Source organism: Misgurnus anguillicaudatus, chromosome 12, assembly GCF_027580225.2.
Source record: "Misgurnus anguillicaudatus chromosome 12, ASM2758022v2, whole genome shotgun sequence".
NCBI lineage: Eukaryota > Metazoa > Chordata > Actinopteri > Cypriniformes > Cobitidae > Misgurnus > Misgurnus anguillicaudatus.
In genome coordinates this window covers 34,514,618-34,531,557 of record NC_073348.2, presented here as the reverse complement: position 1 = coordinate 34,531,557, position 16,940 = coordinate 34,514,618, and positions in this window count along the sequence as shown.

The window sequence follows — 16,940 nt, the reverse complement described above, 5'->3', positions numbered from 1 at the left end:
CCCAATTGTTGGGTCAAATTAACACAGACAATGTCCATATTTGACTCAACCATGGATTAAAACATCTCAGCATTTTTTAGAGTGTAATATAATAATAATCTCAATACCGGGATGCCTCAAGGCTCTGTGCTTGGACCACTGCTTTTTTCGATATACATGACATCCCTGGGCTCTGTCATTCGAAAACATGTTTTTTTCTACAGTTATGCAGTTATGTTGCATCTTATAAGGCAAGATAATGGGTGTGCATACTGCATACCATCTTATTTTTTCATATGAAAGAAAAAAATATTGTGTGTATATAGGCTATGTAAAGGCATGTAAGGTCTCTCACAGTAACATAACATTTTATATTAATCTAGTTTATTCAGAAAGTCCACAGCATAACTGCTCGTTACATGGAGACTCCCAATGATTTCTTTAAATGCCGTTTACATTGACGGCTCAAAAAATTTGGGGACAGAGTTATGTCATTTGTTTCTTTGTAGGCAGTTTTGTAGCTGTGAATGGAAACCCACAAAAAGTTGCATGACTGTGGTTTGACAAAAAGAGTTACAAAGCTCTGTATGACTATTAGTCAGCTCCATAATTTTAGGTCTATATAGACCAGCGTTTCGCAACCAGGGGGCTGAGGCCCACAGGGCGGCCCCAACAGTTTTTCAAGATGACGGTTTCAGCGACAATACATAATCAAACCGCTTTTATGGCCCTAACTTCCGGTAGACTTCCGTAAAGAATCAATAACAACAGAGACCCTCTAAGGTAGATTATTTTAAAAACAAGCAAAATAAATAACCAGTCAAAAACCTTAGTTCAAATCATAGCTAAAAGTATCAACCATTATACTGTAATATATACATTATGTGTAAAATTGTATACAATGTGAACTACAGACAGGCCCTGTTCTTGCCAGCTATACTGTAGAAGGGTGGGCTGGCAGATATCCTGGGTGTGAAAAAGTGTTGGCCCCTATTCAGTTTTTTTTTTTTTTGCATGTTTATCACACTTTAATTGCCCTGTGTGAAAAAAAAGTGTTTGCCCCTAAACCTAATAACTGGTTGAGCCACCCTTAGCAGCAACAACTGCAATCAAGCGTTTGCGATAACATGAAATGAGTCTGTTACAGTGCTGTGGAAGAATTTGGGCCTATTCATCCTTGCAGAATTGTTTTGGTTTTGGTTTGGTTTTCGAACATGAAAGGCCTTTTTAAGGTTATGCTTCAGCATCTCAATAGGATTTAGGTCAGAACTTTATAAGCAACTCCAAAGTCTTCATTTTGTTTTTCTTCAGCCATTCAGAGGTGGACTTGCTGGTGTGTTTTGGATCATTGATTTTTTTGGTAGAGAGCAGAATTCATGTTTCCTTTTATCACAGCGAGTCTTTCAGGTCCTGAAGCAGCAAAACAGCCCCAGACCATCACACTACCACCACCACATTTGACTGTTGGTATGATGTTCTTTTTATGAAATGCTGTGTTACTTTTATGCCAGACGTAATGGGACACACACCTTCCAAAAAGTTCAACTTTTGTCTCGTCAGTCCACAGACTATTTTCCCAAAAGTCTTGGGGATCATCAAGATTTTTTCTGGGAAAACTGAGATGAGCATTTATGTTATTATGTTCATGAACACAGAGTTTAACTGAGACAAGTGAGGCCAGCAGGTCTTTGATTGTTGTGGGGTCTTGTGACCTCTTGGATGAGTCGTTGCTGCGCTCTTGGGGTAATTTTGGCTGAAGTTTAACCACTGTTCAATGTTTTCGCCATTTGTGGATAATGGCTCTCACTTTGGTTCGAGTCCCAAAGCTTTAGAAAAGGCTTTACAGTAACCTTTTCCAGACTGATAAGTGCGTAATAGCACTTTTGGGAGTACTTTGACACGCCTGAAAAGTCCGCTCCCCTTCTCCCTCTCATAATGGGAGAGGGAGGGTGTTACTGCGCCGAGTCAAAGTACTCCCAAAAGTGCTATTACGCCATAAAATACAGTTCCTCTTTTAAATCCACTTAGAAAAGCGCTACGTTTTATTTTGTACCACCAAACTTGCTCGTATAACTACTCGTCTTAAAGGTGCAGTGTGTAATTTTTAGAAGGATCTCTTGACAGAAATGCAAAATAATATACAAAACTAAATTATCAGGGGTGTATAAAGACATTTCATAATGAACCGTTATGTGTTTATTGCCTTAGAATGAGACATGTTATCTACATACACAGAGGGTCCCCTTACATGGAAGCCGCCATTTTGTGCAGCCATGTTTCTACAGAAGCCCTTAATGGACAAACATTTTTACAAAGTTTTCTCCAACAATGACACGTTTGATCGGTGGTGGCTACCGTAGCTTCTCTTATGTGTTTCAAAAGCAAGAGGTGAGCAGTGGACTAAGCCGTTGGTTGCAATTCGCAACCTCACCACTAGATTCCACAAAAAATTACACACTGCACCTTTAAATAGGAAAAACGTTGATGTGTTTGGTCACTTCTAACTTTATCTCTGATTGGTACCATTGAATGAATGGGGCTAAGGTAAATGCTATCGAAGTGTTGCAGCGCGCTCCAGCGCTTACGTGCACGCACACAGATGATAGAGGGATGTATCAACTCTTCTTAGTTAAGGTAATAACATAGTTTAATATTGAAAATAAGTAGACTATTCCTTTAAGTTGATAAAAACTCAAGGAGCCCACCCCTGCCCATGCGTAGAACAGTCCCTGGCTCCTTGAATTCTTGCCAAATTTGCACAGCAGTGATCCATGCTCACTGTCTCCTCTCGTCTTTTGGAAATTGAAGGTATTTGTTCAAAAGGTCAGTTTAGTCGCTAGCTGGGCCAGGCACGCAACTGTGGCGATGCATGCGTCTGATAAAACCGTCTATAGGCTTTGAGCCCTATCATTAATTTTTACAACATAAACACGAATGATACTTTAGATCAGTCGCGTAGCTATGGGTGGGCCTGGGTCCACCCACCTGTCAGCTAGGCCCACCCACCTGCCTATCCAGTAAAGCCTATTAGTTATCCTAAAGAGTAAATTATGTTGCATTTATCACTATACTTGACCTATAAAATAAATCTTTTTTTAAACTCTTGTTTGCTATTATAATAAGGAATAAGTTAATTTTGTAAATAGTAGTGCAATAAATAGCGCATTTCGAACAGCCTCCTGGCCCCTCCTACACCCCACATCATAGAAATTAACACCCGGTTTAAGGCTGACACGTAAGGAATAATGAAAGCTGCGCTGCTTCATTGTCTTAGAATGAAGGTCACGAAGACCTTCGGTCAGAAGACTTTAGTACAGCTTGATGGTGCACCCTTTAACATTACCGTTGAGGTTTCTGAACCTGAGGTGTTGGTTCAGCATCTAAAAAAAGAATGTCTTTGCAGATAACATTTCTGGTCTGAAAACGAGGTGTGTTCAGGCGCATTGTTGGTGCTTTGCTATTTTGAGGCAAATAAAATAGACTAGCCTACGCCATGACCAACTAAAACCTGCCAATGGAGAAATATTGCTTTTGTTATTTAATGAGCGCATACGCGCCTATAAACGGCAACGCGCATTTGCGCCTATAAACGGCAACGTGCATTTGCTTATCACATGGATGCGCAGCAGCACACAAAATAAAAGGATTAAAATGTTAAAATGTTTTAAAGATTATTATTGAGTGTCTTGGACATAAATGAGGACCGATTATGAGACGTTAGAAGGCGTAAAAACCTGCTTCACCTGTAGCCTGGTAAGTAATTAAATGTTTTGCTTTAAACAAATGCAAATATTGCATTTATTTAGAATTTTTTTTATGCTACCCCAAAGATTTATTATATATGATGACTTTGTACCTGTGGATATGATGAGATGAGAACCGTTTTTATGTTATGCTTAAATTTCAAAACACCCACAGCGCTGTTCTAGTGTTGAAATTGCGTTTATAAATTATTTATTGTTACAAATAAACTATTTTTAAAGTACAAACCTTGTCTTGCATATTTGTAAATTATTCTTTGAGATTACTGATCATGTAGGCTATACATTTACAATAATTAAAAGCCTGCTATTTTTACTTCCATGACTGAAAGAAAACGACTTTTAAAAGTTTAAATGAAGAATTTCGTTGCAAAACGCGAGAACTCCGTTTTTAACATTTTTGTCAAATTATTATTATGTTATCATGTTATTATTTTGTGCTACTTAGCTGTATTTTTTAAGTTATGTAGGTTTAAATCAAAACAAACCAACCGCAGTTGAATTGATATTAATTGGAATGCACAATCAAAAAACGAGATTTCTTTTGCAACGAAACTTTTCAAATACCAACAAATTAAGCTACTATTTAAAGTATTTTTAAAGTAGGCCTTAAGTTTTTCTTGCATATTTGTAAACTATTCTTTGAGATAACACGGATCATCTGGGCTATCAATACATTTACAGCAATTAAAAGCATGCTATTTTTACTTGAATGATCATGACTGAAAGAAAACGACTTTTAAAGGTTATAATACCAAAGAATAACAATTTCATTACAAATAAAAACAACGCAATTTTTTAATATCAATCTTAAACTGGTGGTCTTCTTCCTCTGCTCAGTTTTTTTAGTTTACAAATTCTGCCAAAATATGGAATCGGGATGGCAAGCGCAACTGGCTTGTAAAGGAGATGAGACTCTTATTGGTTTATTGCACATTGCGCTTAGATTGTTAAAATAGGGCCCATACAGGCTTTTGCTCTTATTAAACGGTGATATATTGAAACTGGTGTAGTTGTGTGTTTGTATATTTTGATAACAGATGCTTTCTTGGTTAAGGCCCACCTGATTTTCTCTGGGCCCACCCACATTGTGAATCCTGGCTACGCTAGTGCTTTAGATTATGAAGAACTTCATAAGACACCATCTTTTAGATAAAGATTTTGTGTAGTTCTTGTATAGTCTGTATGCACGCATGTTTTCTCACATTCTGACCTCTAGTTAACATGTTCAGTCATGTTGAACAAACACAACGCCCTCATGAAGCCTTAGAATAAGCAATAATATATGGGCTGTAAAGGTATGTTTGGCTTTAGTGAATCTCAAGGATTTAAAGATTAATATTGTTCGTTGAATGATATAATACTGTATTGCTGACAGAAAGATGCCCAGAGGGCTGTCTTAACCTTTTCATTAACCTATGCAGGTGTTGTTTATATTGTAAGATCTCTCGAAAAATATACCTGATGACATATAGACAAACAAAATGTACAGCCTAAAAACAAGTTACGATAAGGAAAACCTACACTCTTAGGTGGTACATACAGCATAAGGACCTTTTTAAAGGGTACTATACCTTTATTTAGACACTGTAGGTAGCGTCCCACTACATTCTGTTTCATCAGACGCACCCTCACGAAAATAAATCATGTTTTTTGTGTTAAAAGTGGTTTTTTTGGTTATTGATTACTTTTAGCAAAACAGTTTTTTTACAGTAACCATGGTTTAACTATGGTTTTTGAAACCATATCCCTGCTTGTTATAAGAAATAAATTACTATAAAAGGACTCTGTTGTCATTGATTCTATGTGGAAGTCTACCGGAAGTTGCGTATAGTCCACCAAAGCCATATATTTATGTTGTTGCAACCTTCTCCACATCCCTAAAAATTTACAATGGCCACCAGATGATTTCATCAAAACATCTCATCTATTGTTCGCATGCATTGCCAGTGACGAAAGTTGCTGTTTACAAACAGATGTGCTGAAATAGTGGAAGTTCCCATGCATCAGACTTCCTCCTGTGTGTGAAGCTGAGATGTCACAAAGAACTTTTGAAACATCATGTGACATCACATCCAGCTTCTTGCTTGCACGAAACATTCAGCATTTTATAGATGATACTGTATAATAAATATGATTATTATTATGTAACATTTCCAGCAATTTCGATATCATATACAGTATATTATTGTTTTGTCAGAAGTTTGTATTTGTTAATATTAGTTAATGCATTAGCTGACATGAACTAAGAAAGTCTAGCATTTGAAGAGCTCAGATGTAAAATCCTCTAAGTGCGTCTGACATGTTTTCTTGTAAATCAAACTTAATGAATTCTGCCAACAAAGTATTTGACGTAAGTATCTGTGTAGAGAGCATTACATTAATATCATTATCTCATGTTTGATGGAGGTGGTGTTTAGAGGCTTTTGCATCTGAGTTCCTCATTTAGTTCATGATAATTTACTAATAAATTTTTTATAACAATTTTTAGCTGCTACATCAATGCACAATAAACTAACATAAATAATTGCATTGACATTAATTAATATTAACGTAAATTAATAAATGCTGAAAATCTAAACTGTTAATTGTTAGTTCATGTTAAACCATAATGCTAACAAATACAGCCTTATTTTAAAGGAATAGTTAACCCAAAAATGATGTCATCATTTTCTGATTCTGGTTCTGTTATAAACCTGTGTGAATTTATTTTTTCTTATAAGCATAAAAGAAGATATTTTGATTGTAACCATTGACTTCCATAGTAGGGAAGACAAATATTATGAAAGTATTGTGATATATTAAATATTTTGATAAAAGATGGTAGACACAGTTGATTAAAGACATACAGTTGACACACCCATTGAATTGCATTGTATTTGTTTTTCCTACTATGGAAGTCAATAGTTACAATCAGCTGTGTGATTGCCATCATTAATCAAAATATCTTCTTTTGTGTTCATCCAAAAAAAACCTCATACATTAAAAAAAGAAGAAAAAAAGGAAATTCATAAATTTTTGCTCACACCTGCATGCTATAATAAATTATCTATATGGTATTTTGAGCTAAAACTTCACATACACACGTAATTTTTTAGTAAGACATGTTTGTTAAAACAGTTTCCTGATAAAACTCAGGCCTAGTCCTGGCTTAAGCGGGAAACCACCCCATTATAGTATACATTTTAAGGTTATAGCTCAGTATAGTTTTTAGCTATGATTCAAACTATAAAACCTAACAGTTAACTTAACTCAAACTATTTAAGGAAACCGGTTGCCTTAAACCATTTAAGTTTAAAACACATAAATTTGAGTACTGTGAACTTGAGAAATGTGCAATTATGCACTTATATTTAAGTAGTGTGAACTTAAATATAAGTGCATAAATGCATATGACTCAATTTGTTTAAGTTCAAAGTACTCAAATGTATGTGTTTTAAAACTTAAATGGTCTAATGCAACCGGTTTACTTAAATGGTTTGAGTTGAGTTAACTTTTAGGTTTTACTGTTATGACCTCAGTCTGATCGGTAGCCATATATGTTTGTTTACCTTTGTGTGTGGGTGTGTTCCTCCAGGTGTGCACTGATTGTTCCCTCCTCTCGTTTCTCTTTAATGTTCTCCAGCTGTGTGTCCTTTTCTTTCTTCCTATTTAAGCTCGTCATGTGTCTCTCTCTCGTCACGCGCTCGTTGTGTTTCCGGGTGATCTCAGTCACGCTGTTGCCCGGGTAGTTTTCATTATCTTGTGTTGTTTGATCTTGTTTGAACTATTTTTGGCTCTCTGTGGATCTCCAGGTTTAGCGATCGTGTCGTTAAGGAGTACGGGTCCTTGTTCCTGTTCGCATTGTGGATTTACGGGAAGATTCCAATTTGCTATCGGGTTTCCTTGCCTTTGGATTTACTCCGTTTCGCTGAGATATACTCACTGTGGATTATACACTCTCTCCGGAACTGTCATTGGTGTGCTTCGCATTTAAGCAAGAACTTCAGTGACGCGGTGAACGCGCTGTGTTTACATTTTGACTCTCTCTCTCTCCGAAACTGCCATCGGTGTGCTTCGCATTTAAGCAGGAACCGACGGTCGTCAGTGACGCTGTGAATACGTTGTGTAAACATTATTTGTCTCTCTCTCTCTCTCCGGAACTGCCATCGGTGTGCTTCGCATTTAAGCTGGATCCGACGGACTTCCGTTACGTTGAGTATTGTTATTATTTGACTCTACCTCTCTCTAGATCTATTGACGGTGTACTACGCATAAGGACAGGATACTGATGGACGCCCTTGATATCCTTTGAGAACTCTGCTAACTTTCCTTCTGAGTATTTGATGTGCCATTGTTGTTTATCTATCTCAAAAATAAACTTTTACTTGCATTAGATTCCGCCTCCTCATCTTTCATAACAGAACGAGCGCGTCAATAATGGAATCTGCAAGTACTGATGGCGACGCAATGCAAACCACTCTCTCCCAGCAAAGAGCTATGCTGGAACAGCACTCTCAGTTGCTATCATCCGCTTCACATGACTTCTCTCTTCTTTCCGGCCAAGTCGCTGAATTACACAATCAATTGGAGTGGGTGTCTTTGACTGTCGGGAATCTTCAGCGTCCGGTTCCTCCGATCGACACTACGGGAGGGTCAGAACGTGAACCTCACCCCGCCAACCCTCCGCTGTATGACGGTGATCCCAACTCCTGCAGAGCCTTCTTGTCTCAATGTTCATTAATCTTCGCTCTCCAGCCACGAAGATACACCTCCGAGACTTCAAAGGTTGCTTACACTTTGACTCTGTTAAATGGGAGAGCGCGAGATTGGGGAATGGCTGTGTGGGAGTCCAGGGCCCCGTGCACAGGGAGTTTCGAGGCTTTTCGTGTTGAGATGACCAAACTCTTTGATCGTTCTCTCCAGGGGGACCTAGCAGCTGCTGAGCTAGTCAGATTCGTCCAAGATGGGCGTTCTGTCACTGACTACGCCATTCGTTTTAAGACACTCGCCGCCTCTTGTGGCTGGAACGATGTGGCTTTGCGTACCCAGTTTCTTGAAGGACTCGAACCCAACATCCAGGATGAGATCGCGGCCCGCGATATGCCTGTTTCACTGGAGGAAGCGATTGAATTGGCCTTACGTGTTGAAGCTCGCTTTAGGCAGCGTAACATTAGACGCTCGTTTCATCATCTCACCAATACCTCACATCCTGAGACAAGTTCATCACACACATCGTCCACACCCGAGGGAGAACCCATGCAGTTAGGACGCCTCCGGCTCACTACCAAGGAGAGGCAGCATCGTCTCTCACATGGACTGTGTCTTTATTGCGGGAAGCCGGGGCATATGGCGGTGAATTGCCCGGTAAAAGGTTCCGCCCGCCGGTAGGACAGGGAGTTCCGGTGGGCGCATCTCATCTTCATAAATCTCCCATTTCTCGTACTTTGTTACCCATTACTGTTCGCTTTAATGACTCTGAATTTCACTCACAGGCTCTTTTGGACTCAGGAGCTGAGGCAAGTTTTTTAAAAGCTGCGCTTGCTAAATCCTGGGGTATTCCTGCACAGGCATTATCTAAACCGTTGTCCGCTTGGACTTTGAAGGGGCAACACATGGCTTTGATCACCCATCGCACTCCTTCTGTAAGACTTTATGTTTCTGGCAATCATCGTGAGGATATCAAGTTTTATATCTTACAATCATCTCTTTCTCCATTAATTTTGGGACACGATTGGTTAGTAAAACATAATCCTCACGTTGATTGGCAGAATAGTCTTGTCTTGTCATGGAAACCATCTTGTCATGTCTCGTGTCTTGGTCCTGCGTCCTCTGGCTCTGTTTCTTCTGTTTTTCAGATTCCGGCTGCCGATCTTTCGGGGGTCCCGGCGGAGTATTCCGATCTGCATCAGGTGTTCAGTAAAGCTCGTGCCACTTCTCTTCCTCCTCATCGGTCGTATGATTGTTCCATCAATCTCCTCCCAGGTACTTCTCCGCCTAAGGGTCGTGTTTATTCCCTTTCTGGTCCTGAAAGAGAGGCTATGGACAAGTACATTAGTGAAGCGCTTAGTGCCGGTCTCATTCGCCGCTCGACCTCTCCAGCCGGGGCAGGTTTTTTCTTTGTTAAGAAGAAAGACGGTTCTCTTCGTCCATGCATTGATTACAGAGGCTTAAATGACATTACGATTAAGAATAAATACCCCTTACCTCTTATGTCTTCAGCCTTTGAACTTTTGCAGGGTGCTCGTGTGTTTACCAAGTTAGATCTGCGTAATGCTTATCACTTGGTACGTATTAAGGAGGGCGATGAGTGGAAGACAGCATTTAATACTCCTTCTGGACACTATGAATATTCCGTTCTACCGTTCGGTCTCTCGAACGCACCGGCTGTCTTCCAGACCATGGTTAATGAAGTGTTGGGGGACATGATTAACAAGTTTGTCTTTGTGTATCTCGATGACATTCTCATCTTCTCTCCCTCCATGCAGATACACACCCAACATGTTCGCATGGTTTTACAACTGCTCTTGGAGAATCAGTTATTTGTTAAGGCGGAGAAGTGCGAGTTTCACGAGAAGTCGGTTTCGTTCCTGGGTTTTGTTATCGCCGCTGGTGAGATTCGTCCCGATCCCGCTAAAGTCAAAGTGGTTGCCAATTGGCCAGTTCCCGACACTCGTAAGGAGTTGCAACGATTTCTGGGTTTCGCCAATTTTTACAGGCGTTTTATCCGAAATTTTGGTCAGATAGCTAAACCTCTTACCGCTCTAACCTCCACTAAAGTGTGTTTCCGCTGGAATAGTGAGGCTCAGAGAGCCTTTGATAAACTAAAGTCCCATTTTATCTCTGCTCCTATTCTCTCTATTCCAGATCCGGCTAACCAATTTATAGTGGAGGTGGATGCCTCTGATGTCGGGGTAGGCGCCGTTTTGTCACAGCGATCACCTGTAGATGGGAAGGTGCATCCTTGCGCCTTTTTCTCCCACCGGTTAAGCCCAGCGGAACGTAATTACGACATAGGTAATCGGGAGCTGCTGGCGGTCAGACTCGCCTTGGGTGAATGGCGTCACTGGTTAGAGGGTTCCTCGGAGCCTTTCCTGGTCTGGACGGATCACAAGAATCTTGAGTATATCCGTTCGGCCAGGAGATTAACATCCAGGCAGGCTTGCTGGGCATTGTTCTTCGACCGTTTTAACTTCACATTCTCGTACCGGCCAGGTTCCAAGAACATTAAGCCTGATGCTCTCTCTCGTTTGTTCAAGGACTCGAAACCTGAGCGAGCCGAAACTATCCTTCCGCAGAGGAGGGTGGTCGGTGCTCTCGTTTGGGGAATCGAACAGCGAGTGAGAGAGGCCGGTCGAGGGGTGGAAGTTCCGGAGGGGTGCCCGGTGGGTCGTCTGTGGGTTCCCGAGGTGTTGCGTTCCGAAGTCATCCAGTGGGGTCATGAATCCAAATTTGTCTGCCATCCTGACGTTCGGAGAACGTTGGCTGCCGTCCGTCAGCGTTTTTGGTGGCCGTCTATGAGCTCTGACGTCAGACAGTTTGTGTTAGCCTGTCAGGTTTGTGCTTGTAATAAAGCTTCTCATCAGTCACCCGTTGGTCTGCTAAGAACTTTGCCCGTGCCCTCCCGCCCCTGGTCACACATAGCCCTTGATTTTGTCACCGGCTTACCGGCGTCTGATGGTAACACTGTTATTTTGACTGTGGTGGATCGCTTTTCTAAATTTCATTTCATTCCCCTGCCCAAACTCCCTTCTGCCAAAGAGATGGTTCAGGTACTGATTAATCACGTCTTTCGGTTACACGGTCTTCCGACTGACGTAGTTTCAGATAGGGGTCCCCAGTTCATCTCTCGTTTTTGGCAGGAATTTTGTAGACAGATCGGCGCCACAGCCAGCTTGTCTTCTGGCTATCACCCGCAGACCAATGGACAATGTGAACGCGCTAATCAGGATCTTGGTTTAATGCTCCGCTGTCTGTCGTCTCAACATCCGAACTTCTGGTGCCAACAGCTTCCCTGGGTCGAGTATGCGCATAACTCCCTTCCCGTTTCCTCGACCAGTTTATCTCCTTTTGAAGTATCTATTGGTTATCAACCTCCCCTTTTTCCATCACAAGAACCCGATGCAGCGGTTCCGTCTGCTCTAGCTTTTGTCCGGAGGTGCAAACGCACCTGGAAGAGAGCTAGAATCCTTTTATTACAGAACTCCAGACGAACCAAGGCTGCGGCTGACCGCCACCGGCGACCTGCCCCTCGCTATGTTTGTGGGCAGAAAGTATGGCTTTCATCCAAGGATCTGCCTCTCCGTGAGCCTTCTCGTAAGCTGGCTCCACGATTTATTGGGCCATACAGTATTGTAAAGGTCGTTAGTCCGGTGGCAGTTAAGCTTAAGTTACCTCTCTCTCTTGGTCGGGTCCACCCTGTTTTTCATGTATCCAGGGTTAAACCAGTGATTTTTTCTCACATCAATCCTTCCATCTCTACCCATAAGCCCCCCGCTCCTCAGCTAGTGGATGGTGTTCCTGTCTATTCGGTCAGGAGATTACTAGATGTCCGCCGCAGGGGTAGAGGTTATCAGTATTTTGTGGACTGGGAGGGTTACGGTCCTGAGGAGAGATGTTGGGTACCGGCACGAGACATACTGGATCCTGATCTGATCGAGGATCTCCGGCGCCGACGAGGTGAGGTTCCCCCGGGTCCGTCCGGTGCCGGACCTGGGGGAGGGGGTACTGTTATGACCTCAGTCTGATCGGTAGCCATATGTGTTTGTTTACCTTTGTGTGTGGGTGTGTTCCTCCAGGTGTGCACTGATTGTTCCCTCCTCTCGTTTCTCTTTAATGTTCTCCAGCTGTGTGTCCTTTTCTTTCTTCCTATTTAAGCTCGTCATGTGTCTCTCTCTCGTCACGCGCTCGTTGTGTTTCCGGGTGATCTCAGTCACGCTGTTGCCCGGGTAGTTTTCATTATCTTGTGTTGTTTGATCTTGTTTGAACTATTTTTCGCTCTCTGTGGATCTCCAGGTTTAGCGATCGTGTCGTTAAGGAGTACGGGTCCTTGTTCCTGTTCGCATTGTGGATTTACGGGAAGATTCCAATTTGCTATCGGGTTTCCTTGCCTTTGGATTTACTCCGTTTCGCTGAGATATACTCACTGTGGATTATACACTCTCTCCGGAACTGTCATTGGTGTGCTTCGCATTTAAGCAGGAACTTCAGTGACGCGGTGAACGCGCTGTGTTTACATTTTGACTCTCTCTCTCTCCGAAACTGCCATCGGTGTGCTTCGCATTTAAGCAGGAACCGACGGTCGTCAGTGACGCTGTGAATACGTTGTGTAAACATTATTTGTCTCTCTCTCTCTCTCCGGAACTGCCATCGGTGTGCTTCGCATTTAAGCTGGATCCGACGGACTTCCGTTACGTTGAGTATTGTTATTATTTGACTCTACCTCTCTCTAGATCTATTGACGGTGTACTACGCATAAGGACAGGATACTGATGGACGCCCTTGATATCCTTTGAGAACTCTGCTAACTTTCCTTCTGAGTATTTGATGTGCCATTGTTGTTTATCTATCTCAAAAATAAACTTTTACTTGCATTAGATTCCGCCTCCTCATCTTTCATAACATTTACAGTGATAGGGTAATCTACTTGTTATTTATTTATCTTGTTATCAGAAATAAACTACTATAAAAGGACTTTGATTCTTTTCTGAAGTTTACCAGAAGTTATTTTTTTCTACGAAAGCTGTTTGTTTATATTGTTACTGCTGAAACACATGCAACTGTGGACTGACAAACCAGAAACAAGACTTTAGACAAGACTAGACAAGAAAGGATTGATTTATTGCAGACTGTTAAGGTGTTGTCATATGACTAATATTACAGTAATTAACAGTAATAACTGTCACATAGTGTATGCCAGTATCTCTTTCGTGCTAATAGATTAATTATTGCTTAGTTAAAGCCCATATATAGTTTTTTATGCTTTTTTGTCTATTCTTTAAAAATTGTGTATTTAAAGTTCTGATGCAGTGCATTAAAAACAGACTTTAATTTGTAAATGTATTACTGTACAGACTGATGTTTGTTTTAAATGAACGCAGTGTGATCATTTTTATATTTCTATATTATAAATCCAGAAAATTAATTTAATGCATTAAGACCCATATTTGTCATGTCATATGTGTTGTCCCTTTTGGACAGAAGTAGTGTTGTCTGTTTCTCACATACTGAAATGGGTAGAGACTCTTGAGTATGAACACCTGAATCACTCAATAATTACTTTTAATGGGGTGTATGTCACTTCCTTCACATCTCATCCTCTGGCTGTGGGTGCAGTACTGTTAGCAACACCACTATTGTTTGTACTGTATGTCATCCGTGTTATCAGTAGTTTGTTGGTTCAGGATGTGAAGTCGGGAATTTTTTTTTTTGCAGTGTGGACTGACAGGGTTCAGCCTTGATAAAGTGCTGAGACATGCCAATACCACCAACTTTATACTTACTGATTAGATAGTATAATGTGTGGGGGACAGTGGTAATGTGTGTTAATGGTCAAACAATTGTCTCAAGCTTTTACTAGGGCAGTAGCTTACCCTTTAAAAAGGTCACAATTAGTAGTATTTAGGTACAGATATATTAGGTATCATATTTATCTTTGAGGTTATATTATTCACCCTTTGGTAACAATACAGTGTGTACTTCTGTGATATGAACTCTTTAGGATCAAAGGTGCATGTCACTTACAAATTTGTTATTTTATATTATTTTGGCCATTTTGCCTTTTTAGAGGGGTATGGGATCGAACTCGGGACGCCGAAAAGCACCACATGTCGGAGCGCTGCCCACTACACCATCGGCTCCGACTAATGTAATGTCATTTTAAGTGCTATACGAGATTGCATACGACTAGCTAACCTTTATTTCCAAATAAAGAATTGCTGTGTTTTGGGGTGTCATGTCAAGGGTACAATTAAGCACTTTGTTTTAAATCAAAATCAGAATAACTTTTATTGCCAAGTATGTTTACACATACCAAGAATTTGTTTTGGTGACAGAATCTACCAAAGGTGCATGTAAAGATTTAAACTATAAAGGTTTAGGTTAAAACAGATTTAACAATAGGATAAAACAGACTTACTTGGGGATAATATATTTTAAATTCTGTTACGATTTACGCCTTTTAAAATGATCTTTTTATAGTTTACGTTTTTTTTTTGTGACCCAGCTAAAGTCATTGTAATGTTAAAGATAAAAAATGATAGTGAAATCAGTGATTGAAATCAAACTTGATGCTCCTAATCTCATAAATAGATTATGAGATCTGGATTTTACAAGGTCACAAATTATAACTTGCAGAAAGTACAACTATTCCATGCCGTCAGTCTCCCAATTCATGTACACCTATGTATTAAAGTTAAATGTCTTAAAGTGTCTGTAGAGAAAAGGTTTCTCTTGTTGCCAAGTCAGAGGACGTTTACACTCACCTAATCTGCAACCTGTGACGTAGAAGAAAATTCCCAATCTTACCTCTTCCGTAGGCTACTACAAAGGTTTAAACGTAGTAATTTGGCGGGCGGGAAATGAGTCAGAGACATCACTGTCTGACATGACTCATTGGCAGCTGTAGGTTTGTAAAGGTGTGCACAGGTGTGATAGAAGTCAGTAGTGGCGCCCTCTGTTGTTAAAATAATGACTTGCAACCTGACTTGTTCAAACACAATAGGAAATCTCATTTTTTTATGAGTGCAGTATGCAAATCCATCAACCACAATAAAAACAGTGTAAAAACGTGAAAAGGGAGGCTGTTAATTTTGTACTAAATACGCACTGAAATAAAATGAAGTAAAACAGTATTACAAGCATTTTAAGTTTTGGCAGAATACAGTTTAATTAGCCAAAAAATCCTTTGACAAAACATAAATCAATACACAGAACAATGTTTTTCAGGAAAATGTTGAGAGGGTTAACCACAATGTTTCATGATTAAAACTGATTGATCTGTGATCTGTGATTTAGGCACCTACATACACAGCAAGAGTGGCAGTAATTTTGCTTTTGTATTTTGCAAAATAACCTCTTCAGTTTGCGTTATTATATTTGATGCATTATGTAACTGATACTGGACAACACATTTCTGGAAACATAAAAATTCCTATCCAACATTGTACCAGTCTTTTATATTACCTGTTCACTTATAAAGTGATAAAACTATTTGCCATCATGATAAATCAAATAAATGATACATCAATAAAAATATACTTCATTCATAACCACAGTAAACACAAGCCGTGACAGTTTAAGTTCGGAGTGGCCGGCCCATGAGACGCCTAATCAGCAGCCAATTGGTTCTTTTTATTTGACATTTGGATTTCCGAATCAGATCTTTAAAAGTAGATTTAAACGTCGTTTAGTCAAAAATAATCCTGTGAGCTCAACTATGATATCAAATTAAAGTTAAGTAATCACTAGGCCGTTGGCGCCCTCTGCAGGCATTTCTTATCCAAAATGTTATATGACATTACATTGTACTGTAACACTGTTTAATAAAAACTTGTCTCATGGGGTGTCTTATCGTCACACCCCTATTAACCACCATTTATAAACATTAACATTTTATCAACATTATGCATTGTATATTATTTATTATAAGCTAAAGTTGAATTGTTTATTTTTGGGACCTGACAAAAATGTGTTGTAACTAAGTTACAACATTTTAATGTGTTGTATACCAATAAAAATACAAAAATAAACATTTTTGGGTACCACCCCTGGTGTAGTTTGTAAAGTTTCTTGCACTCCTACAACAGCTATTATTTTTATTAACTGTCAGTAAATAAACATGACATATCCCTGAATAGTCATTTATGATGTCATCTCAGACATGCTGCAGTTTTTTTTTTTGTTTTTTTGACATGCTGCAGTTCATATGTTTTGTCTGTAGTAACTTGTGGTCAACATTTTGTGAGTAAATACGTTTTTACATAAAAAGATTTTTGGAGATATTTGTAACTTTTAAGTGCCTTTCAATCTTTTCAGTTCAATGAAATTGTCAATATAGTAGCTTCTAATATAAGACTATAAATGAATAAATGTTGTTAAAAAAAGTCAACCATGCATGCTTACATCCTTCACATGTAAGAATACTCAAATTAATTTGGTTCAGATTATTAATGATGAATAAATTAGTCACACAATATTCAGATGCAGCAGTTTATTTATTTC